This window comes from Scardinius erythrophthalmus, assembly GCF_964197995.2.
Source record: "Scardinius erythrophthalmus genome assembly, chromosome: 13".
Taxonomy (NCBI): domain Eukaryota; kingdom Metazoa; phylum Chordata; class Actinopteri; order Cypriniformes; family Leuciscidae; genus Scardinius; species Scardinius erythrophthalmus.
In genome coordinates, this window is record NC_138233.1 from 34,053,128 (window position 1) to 34,062,145 (window position 9,018).

The window sequence follows — 9,018 nt, forward strand, 5'->3', positions numbered from 1 at the left end:
CGTCTTGGATGAGCCTCGTAGACTATGATATTGCCTCTGCGAAAGAATACCGGCGAAAGTGGCGACGTCTCCCGTGCTTTTATCTGGACATGCAACGACAGGGTGGTATCAAGCTTTAAACTGCCATGTAATCAGCCTTTTGGCACTGACGGCTGCATGGTGTGTCTACGAAACAGGCGAGTGATATGCACAAAAGGGTTTATTCATTGTTATCTCTTCACTCAAATAACAAAAAGTGCAGTGCTTTCGAAATTTTGTTGGGAGAGAATTATGGGTATTATGGTAGCAAAGGGGCGGAGTCATAAAGCTCAAACTCCAAGAACATGTTTGAGATCGGGATCGATTTGACGAGCCTTCTATGAGGTTGGGTAGGATAATGAAGAGTGCAAGGACACTGCAAACATATTCTGAGAGAGGTCCAATGCAAGCTATGCTGCCTTTTTCTTGACCCATGCGTTCTCTCCTGGTTCTTTCCAACAAAGCAGAACGAGCACACAAAAGAAACATAAGCACATCTCCCTCTATCAACACGGTTGTAAGTCTCCTAACCCATAGAACACAATGCTCCTTGCAGGTCAGTCGAAGGGTTACCTCTCTCATCAGCCCAACCTTTTACAACACCTTATGGTGAACTTTATCTCCGTCACGTCAACCACTTCCGACAATTGAAGAGGTATGACGAGGTGGCCGAGTGGTTAAGGCGATGGACTGCTAATCCATTGTGCTCTGCACGCGTGGGTTCAAATCCCATCCTCGTCGTTTGATGTCGTTAGTTTTTCGAGAGGGCCTGGCAAAGCCGTTCGAAGTACCTTGCTGCCAACTCTAACGACATCATCCTTAAAATAGCTGTAGAAACACACCACAGCCCTGCTTCGGGCAGACGTGCAGGCAAGTGACGAGGTGGCCGAGTGGTTAAGGCGATGCACTGCTAAACCGTTGTGCTCTGCGCTCATGGGTTCGAGTCCCATCCTTGGTGTTAAGTTTCACAGAGAGCCTAGTATGCAGGTCAACTGCAAGGGTGCAGCTCATGGTGAGATTTAGCTGAATTGCATTTTAATTACAGCTGCAGAAAAATCTCATGCTCATTTCTGAAACCATTGTTGTATGACCATTAGAAATACTAAAACACATTCTAGGAGAGATCCAAATCCTGGCTACACCAGGCTTCTTCAAATTCATGCTTTCGCCACCACAGCGAAAGCAGCACGTAAAAGAAACAAAAGCACAAATTCTTTTCATAACAAGTCACAACGCCTCCTAAGAGACTGACAAAAAATGCCAAGGCTGACTGTATTACAAGTCATCCCAGCGGGGTATTGGGTAAAGTTTTCAATCAGCAATGATCACGTCTTGGATGAGCCTCGTAGACTATGATATTGCCTCTGCGAAAGAATGCCGGCGAAAGTGGCGACGTCTCCCGTGCTTTTATCTGGACATGCAACGACAGGGTGGTATCAAGCTTTAAACTGCCATGTAATCAGCCTTTTGGCACTGACGGCTGCATGGTGTGTCTACGAAACAGGCGAGTGATATGCACAAAAGGGTTTATTCATTGTTATCTCTTCACTCAAATAACAAAAAGTGCAGTGCTTTCGAAATTTTGTTGGGAGAGAATTATGGGTATTATGGTAGCAAAGGGGCGGAGTCATAAAGCTCAAACTCCAAGAACATGTTTGAGATCGGGATCGATTTGACGAGCCTTCTATGAGGTTGGGTAGGATAATGAAGAGTGCAAGGACACTGCAAACATATTCTGAGAGAGGTCCAATGCAAGCTATGCTGCCTTTTTCTTGACCCATGCGTTCTCTCCTGGTTCTTTCCAACAAAGCAGAACGAGCACACAAAAGAAACATAAGCACATCTCCCTCTATCAACACGGTTGTAAGTCTCCTAACCCATAGAACCCAATGCTCCTTGCAGGTCAGTCGAAGGGTTACCTCTCTCATCAGCCCAACCTTTTACAACACCTTATGGTGAACTTTATCTCCGTCACGTCAACCACTTCCGACAATTGAAGAGGTATGACGAGGTGGCCGAGTGGTTAAGGCGATGGACTGCTAATCCATTGTGCTCTGCACGCGTGGGTTCAAATCCCATCCTCGTCGTTTGATGTCGTTAGTTTTTCGAGAGGGCCTGGCAAAGCCGTTCGAAGTACCTTGCTGCCAACTCTAACGACATCATCCTTAAAATAGCTGTAGAAACACACCACAGCCCTGCTTCGGGCAGACGTGCAGGCAAGTGACGAGGTGGCCGAGTGGTTAAGGCGATGCACTGCTAAACCGTTGTGCTCTGCGCTCATGAGTTCGAGTCCCATCCTTGGTGTTAAGTTTCACAGAGAGCCTAGTATGCAGGTCAACTGCAAGGGTGCAGCTCATGGTGAGATTTAGCTGAATTGCATTTTAATTACAGCTGCAGAAAAATCTCATGCTCATTTCTGAAACCATTGTTGTATGACCATTAGAAATACTAAAACACATTCTAGGAGAGATCCAAATCCTGGCTACACCAGGCTTCTTCAAATTCATGCTTTCGCCACCACAGCAAAAGCAGCACGTAAAAGAAACAAAAGCACAAATTCTTTTCATAACAAGTCACAACGCCTCCTAAGAGACTGACAAAAATTGCCAAGGCTGACTGTATTACAAGTCATCCCAGCGGGGTATTGGGTAAAGTTTTCAATCAGCAATGATCACGTCTCGGATGAGCCTCATAGACTATGATATTGCCTCTGCGAAAGAATGCCGGCGAAAGTAGCGACGTCTCCCGTGCTTTTATCTGGACATGCAACGACAGGGTGGTATCAAGCTTTAAACTGCCATGTAATCAGCCTTTTGGCACTGACGGCTGCATGGTGTGTCTACGAAACAGGCGAGTGATATGCACAAAAGGGTTTATTCATTGTTATCTCTTCACTCAAATAACAAAAAGTGCAGTGCTTTCGAAATTTTGTTGGGAGAGAATTATGGGTATTATGGTAGCAAAGGGGCGGAGTCATAAAGCTCAAACTCCAAGAACATGTTTGAGATCAGGATCGATTTGACGAGCCTTCTATGAGGTTGGGTAGGATAATGAAGAGTGCAAGGACACTGCAAACATATTCTGAGAGAGGTCCAATGCAAGCTATGCTGCCTTTTTCTTGACCCATGCGTTCTCTCCTGGTTCTTTCCAACAAAGCAGAACGAGCACACAAAAGAAACATAAGCACATCTCCCTCTATCAACACGGTTGTAAGTCTCCTAACCCATAGAACACAATGCTCCTTGCAGGTCAGTCGAAGGGTTACCTCTCTCATCAGCCCAACCTTTTACAACACCTTATGGTGAACTTTATCTCCGTCACGTCAACCACTTCCGACAATTGAAGAGGTATGACGAGGTGGCCGAGTGGTTAAGGCGATGGACTGCTAATCCATTGTGCTCTGCACGCGTGGGTTCAAATCCCATCCTCGTCGTTTGATGTCGTTAGTTTTTCGAGAGGGCCTGGCAAAGCCGTTCGAAGTACCTTGCTGCCAACTCTAACGACATCATCCTTAAAATAGCTGTAGAAACACACCACAGCCCTGCTTCGGGCAGACGTGCAGGCAAGTGACGAGGTGGCCGAGTGGTTAAGGCGATGCACTGCTAAACCGTTGTGCTCTGCGCTCATGAGTTCGAGTCCCATCCTTGGTGTTAAGTTTCACAGAGAGCCTAGTATGCAGGTCAACTGCAAGGGTGCAGCTCATGGTGAGATTTAGCTGAATTGCATTTAATTACAGCTGCAGAAAAATCTCATGCTCATTTCTGAAACCATTGTTGTATGACCATTAGAAATACTAAAACACATTCTAGGAGAGATCCAAATCCTGGCTACACCAGGCTTCTTCAAATTCATGCTTTCGCCACCACAGCGAAAGCAGCACGTAAAAGAAACAAAAGCACAAATTCTTTTCATAACAAGTCACAACGCCTCCTAAGAGACTGACAAAAATTGCCAAGGCTGACTGTATTACAAGTCATCCCAGCGGGGTATTGGGTAAAGTTTTCAATCAGCAATGATCACGTCTTGGATGAGCCTCGTAGACTATGATATTGCCTCTGCGAAAGAATGCCGGCGAAAGTGGCGACGTCTCCCGTGCTTTTATCTGGACATGCAACGACAGGGTGGTATCAAGCTTTAAACTGCCATGTAATCAGCCTTTTGGCACTGACGGCTGCATGGTGTGTCTACGAAACAGGCGAGTGATATGCACAAAAGGGTTTATTCATTGTTATCTCTTCACTCAAATAACAAAAAGTGCAGTGCTTTCGAAATTTTGTTGGGAGAGAATTATGGGTATTATGGTAGCAAAGGGGCGGAGTCATAAAGCTCAAACTCCAAGAACATGTTTGAGATCGGGATCGATTTGACGAGCCTTCTATGAGGTTGGGTAGGATAATGAAGAGTGCAAGGACACTGCAAACATATTCTGAGAGAGGTCCAATGCAAGCTATGCTGCCTTTTTCTTGACCCATGCGTTCTCTCCTGGTTCTTTCCAACAAAGCAGAACGAGCACACAAAAGAAACATAAGCACATCTCCCTCTATCAACACGGTTGTAAGTCTCCTAACCCATAGAACACAATGCTCCTTGCAGGTCAGTCGAAGGGTTACCTCTCTCATCAGCCCAACCTTTTACAACACCTTATGGTGAACTTTATCTCCGTCACGTCAACCACTTCCGACAATTGAAGAGGTATGACGAGGTGGCCGAGTGGTTAAGGCGATGGACTGCTAATCCATTGTGCTCTGCACGCGTGGGTTCAAATCCCATCCTCGTCGTTTGATGTCGTTAGTTTTTCGAGAGGGCCTGGCAAAGCCGTTCGAAGTACCTTGCTGCCAACTCTAACGACATCATCCTTAAAATAGCTGTAGAAACACACCACAGCCCTGCTTCGGGCAGACGTGCAGGCAAGTGACGAGGTGGCCGAGTGGTTAAGGCGATGCACTGCTAAACCGTTGTGCTCTGCGCTCATGGGTTCGAGTCCCATCCTTGGTGTTAAGTTTCACAGAGAGCCTAGTATGCAGGTCAACTGCAAGGGTGCAGCTCATGGTGAGATTTAGCTGAATTGCATTTTAATTACAGCTGCAGAAAAATCTCATGCTCATTTCTGAAACCATTGTTGTATGACCATTAGAAATACTAAAACACATTCTAGGAGAGATCCAAATCCTGGCTACACCAGGCTTCTTCAAATTCATGCTTTCGCCACCACAGCGAAAGCACTACGTAAAAGAAACAAAAGCACAAATTCTTTTCATAACAGTCACAAAGCCTCCTAAGAGACTGACAAAAATTGCCAAGGCTGACTGTATTACAAGTCATCCCAGCGGGGTATTGGGTAAAGTTTTCAATCAGCAATGATCACGTCTCGGATGAGCCTCATAGACTATGATATTGCCTCTGCGAAAGAATGCCGGCGAAAGTAGCGACGTCTCCCGTGCTTTTATCTGGACATGCAACGACAGGGTGGTATCAAGCTTTAAACTGCCATGTAATCAGCCTTTTGGCACTGACGGCTGCATGGTGTGTCTACGAAACAGGCGAGTGATATGCACAAAAGGGTTTATTCATTGTTATCTCTTCACTCAAATAACAAAAAGTGCAGTGCTTTCGAAATTTTGTTGGGAGAGAATTATGGGTATCCTGGTAGCAAAGGGGCGGAGTCATAAAGCTCAAACTCCAAGAACATGTTTGAGATCAGGATCGATTTGACGAGCCTTCTATGAGGTTGGGTAGGATAATGAAGAGTGCAAGGACACTGCAAACATATTCTGAGAGAGGTCCAATGCAAGCTATGCTGCCTTTTTCTTGACCCATGCGTTCTCTCCTGGTTCTTTCCAACAAAGCAGAACGAGCACACAAAAGAAACATAAGCACATCTCCCTCTATCAACACGGTTGTAAGTCTCCTAACCCATAGAACACAATGCTCCTTGCAGGTCAGTCGAAGGGTTACCTCTCTCATCAGCCCAACCTTTTACAACACCTTATGGTGAACTTTATCTCCGTCACGTCAACCACTTCCGACAATTGAAGAGGTATGACGAGGTGGCCGAGTGGTTAAGGCGATGGACTGCTAATCCATTGTGCTCTGCACGCGTGGGTTCAAATCCCATCCTCGTCGTTTGATGTCGTTAGTTTTTCGAGAGGGCCTGGCAAAGCCGTTCGAAGTACCTTGCTGCCAACTCTAACGACATCATCCTTAAAATAGCTGTAGAAACACACCACAGCCCTGCTTCGGGCAGACGTGCAGGCAAGTGACGAGGTGGCCGAGTGGTTAAGGCGATGCACTGCTAAACCGTTGTGCTCTGCGCTCATGAGTTCGAGTCCCATCCTTGGTGTTAAGTTTCACAGAGAGCCTAGTATGCAGGTCAACTGCAAGGGTGCAGCTCATGGTGAGATTTAGCTGAATTGCATTTTAATTACAGCTGCAGAAAAATCTCATGCTCATTTCTGAAACCATTGTTGTATGACCATTAGAAATACTAAAACACATTCTAGGAGAGATCCAAATCCTGGCTACACCAGGCTTCTTCAAATTCATGCTTTCGCCACCACAGCGAAAGCAGCACGTAAAAGAAACAAAAGCACAAATTCTTTTCATAACAAGTCACAACGCCTCCTAAGAGACTGACAAAAATTGCCAAGGCTGACTGTATTACAAGTCATCCCAGCGGGGTATTGGGTAAAGTTTTCAATCAGCAATGATCACGTCTCGGATGAGCCTCATAGACTATGATATTGCCTCTGCGAAAGAATGCCGGCGAAAGTGGCGACGTCTCCCGTGCTTTTATCTGGACATGCAACGACAGGGTGGTATCAAGCTTTAAACTGCCATGTAATCAGCCTTTTGGCACTGACGGCTGCATGGTGTGTCTACGAAACAGGCGAGTGATATGCACAAAAGGGTTTATTCATTGTTATCTCTTCACTCAAATAACAAAAAGTGCAGTGCTTTCGAAATTTTGTTGGGAGAGAATTATGGGTATCCTGGTAGCAAAGGGGCGGAGTCATAAAGCTCAAACTCCAAGAACATGTTTGAGATTGGGATCGATTTGACAAGCCTTCTACGAGGTTGGGTAGGATAATGAAGAGTGCAAGGACACTGCAAACATATTCTGAGAGAGGTCCAATGCAAGCTATGCTGCCTTTTTCTTGACCCATGCGTCCTCTCTTGGTTCTTTACATAAAAGCAGAAGGAGCACACAAAAGAAACATAAGCACATCTCCCTCTGTCAACACGGTTGTAAGTCTCCTAACCCATAGAACCCAATGCTCCTTGCAGGTCAGTCGAAGGGTTACCTCTCTCATCAGCCGAACCTTTTACAACACCTTATGGTGAACTTTATCTCCGTCATGTCAATGAGAGCGGTTGTAAAGCACCAAAATACCACTTCCGACAAACTACGAGGTATGACGATGTGGCAGAGTGGTTAAGGCGATGGACTGCTAATCCATTGTGCTCTGCATGTGTGGGTTCAAATCCCATCCTTGTCGTTTGATGTCTTCAGTTTTTCGAGAGGGCCAAGTGCGCCTGGCAAAGCCGTTCGAAGTACCTTGCTGCCGACTCTAACATACTTAAAATAGCTGTAGAAACACACCACAGCCCTGGTTTGGGCAGACGTGCAGGCAAGTGATGAGGTGGCTGATTTTGTTGGGAGAGAATTATGGGTATCCTGGTAGCAAAGGGGCGGAGTCATAAAGCTCAAACTCCAAGAACATGTTTGAGATCGGGATCGATTTGACGAGCCTTCTACGAGGTTGGGTAGGATAATGAAGAGTGCAAGGACACTGCAAACATATTCTGAGAGAGGTCCAATGCAAGCTATGCTGCCTTTTTCTTGACCCATGCGTTCTCTCCTGGTTCTTTCCAACAAAGCAGAACGAGCACACAAAAGAAACATAAGCACATCTCCCTCTATCAACACGGTTGTAAGTCTCCTAACCCATAGAACACAATGCTCCTTGCAGGTCAGTCGAAGGGTTACCTCTCTCATCAGCCCAACCTTTTACAACACCTTATGGTGAACTTTATCTCCGTCATGTCAATGAGAGTGGTTGAAAAGCACCAAAATACCACTTCTGACATTTGAAGAGGTGTGACGAGGTGGCTGAGTGGTTAAGGTGATTGGACTGCTAATCCATTTTGCTCTGCATGCGTGGGTTCAAATCCCATCCTCGTCGTTTGATGTCTTTAGTGTTCAAGAGAACACTCTTGCCCTTTGCTGCCAACTATAACGTCATCATACTAAAAATGGCTGCAGAAAAACCTCACAAGTGGCTGAGTGGTTAAGTAGATAGACTTTTACACTATTGTACTTCGTGTGCCTGGGTTGAAGTCTCATCTTTGGTGTTAAGTTTCATTGAGAACCTAGTACACAGGGATGCTCATGGCAAGCTTTAGCTGATTTGCATTTTAATTATAGCTGCAGGAAAAGCTCATGTTCATTTCTGAAAACATTGTTGAGGTCAGGGAATGTAAAGCAGAGCAAATGTCTTTCTCCAGCACTACAGTCTGAATCTGAGCATGTCCCTCAGTCTCAAGGAGAACATTACACAATACTGAGAGGTATATAAATAACACAAATATATCTCAAACAAACAAGTTAAAAGGACATGTGACAGCATCAGTTTATCATACCTCAATAATTGCTGAACCTTTAGTTACGACATTGAATTGCAATAAAAAAGGTAAGCAAACTTGAGTGCTTTCATCTAAATAAGAATAACAAAAAGAACATTGAACATTTAAAAACAATAAAACAATTCACAATAAAAATGAAAAGATGCACGATGCACAAGTAAAAGAACACAACTTATAATAAATAAGAAATTTTTCAACCAATATCTAGATATCTTTTATTGGCTGGCATGTTTTAGTCCAGATTAAAATGTGACAATAGACTAGTCTACTCATAAACAAATGTTAAAAAATGGCTTTAGTATTTAGTATTGTTTGACAAACAGCATAGCGAATGCAAACAAATGTGTAGGGCTGTTG